The sequence below is a fragment of the Poecilia reticulata genome, linkage group LG2 (genome assembly GCF_000633615.1).
Source record: "Poecilia reticulata strain Guanapo linkage group LG2, Guppy_female_1.0+MT, whole genome shotgun sequence".
In the NCBI taxonomy this organism is placed as follows: Eukaryota; Metazoa; Chordata; class Actinopteri; order Cyprinodontiformes; family Poeciliidae; genus Poecilia; species Poecilia reticulata.
This window is the reverse complement of record NC_024332.1, coordinates 20,477,439-20,479,095: the sequence shown is the minus strand read 5'-3', so window position 1 is coordinate 20,479,095 and position 1,657 is coordinate 20,477,439.

The following is a 1,657-nucleotide window of genomic DNA, read 5'->3' as shown; positions in this document are numbered from 1 at the left end:
TATTCATTTAATTTTAAAATGGGTATTAATGCTAAACTGATTGTTATTCAATTTTCTTTATAAAATTTATATGGTGTGTGCATTAATTATTTGCAATCAAACATCTGTTTTACTCTGTGACATTTGGGATCATCGAGGGGTCAAGGAGAGCGCTGTGTAGTTTCAGAAACCAGTTTGAGGCTGATTAGGACGATAGGGAAGACAATTTAGTGGAAATCACCAGTATACTGATTAACTCGTGTCCTTGAGAAGAATACTTTGTTCAAAATAACACCTGGATTATCTCTGGGTAGAAAATCATCATGAAGGAGAGCGTCCATCTCCTTACTGCCACTGCATGACGGCCCAGGTAGAAAATCCACCTGGACACAGTGAAGTATAAATGTATGTGAGCTACAACAGTCAGTCAGATCACTGGGTGAGACACGGTGATCTCTGAAGACATATCTTTATCAAGGTGGTTAATGTTTCCTTTTGTTTGTGGTGGTCAATGATCATGTTGGGATGTTGGTGTGATTTCATGCTTTTTATTGACTGAATAAAATATTGATTGATCTGTCTTGTCTGGGTTTCACTTTTACGTTTGGCATCTACAGACCTGGAGAGACGAGAAGTGACAACGAGCAACAGGTTGAAATATCTCATGAAAGTATCTGTATGCCACATAAAGCCACATAAAGCCAGTTACAAAGTTGGCGTTCTATCACCTGAAGAACATCTCCAGGATTAGAGGACTAATGTCTCAACGAGATCGAGCATTTATCTTTAGTTACATTGATCACGGAAACGGCATCTTCACAAGTCATCCTAAAAAAATCAATCAGAACCAGATGCTGCTGGTGTTATAAATAAAACCAGGAAGTTAGAGAACATCATCCAGTTCTACAGTCCCTACACTGGCTCCTTGTAGCTCAGAGAATAGACTTTAAAATACTGTTGTTAGTTTATAAATCACTAAACGGTTTTGCGCCAGAATACAATAAATATCTGCTGTTGTCATAGCAACCATCTAGGCCTCTCAGGTCTTCTGGTTCTGGTTATGCTCTGCATCTAGAACCAGAACCAAACATGGAGAAGCAGCATTCAGCTTCTATGCACCACAAATCTGGAACAAACATCCAGAAAACTGAAAAACAGCCACAGTACATAAACAAGAGGCTTTTTTTTTCTATTTCGGGTAATTTTTGACCTCTGTAACAACAGCACCACATGCTGACAAAAACAAGAATTACAACCAGTTGGTTGTAAGTCAGTGACATATTCATGTACCCATGAACATGTCACTGACTTCCTTTAAATCTAGACTAAAACCCAAAATTTTAGAGTGACTTTTGAAACATAATAATAAACTGACCAACATTTTGATGTGTATCAACGGCACTTGACAATTGTTGACTGTGTTTTCTATAACTTTGTATTTTCTTGTTTTTATTATGTAAAATTCTTTGAACTGCCTTGTTCCTGAAATGTGCTATACAATTAAACTTAATTGATTGATTGGTTTTAATTTAACACTTTTTCTGTTTTTCCAGTAGATCTTATCTTATGATCATGCACAGAGCTCCTCCTATTTCTGCCTCCAACACTAAACAACAGAGCTCAGTTCTACCTGCATCAATCAGGCTATTTTAATCACCATCAGAGCAGAAGCAAATCA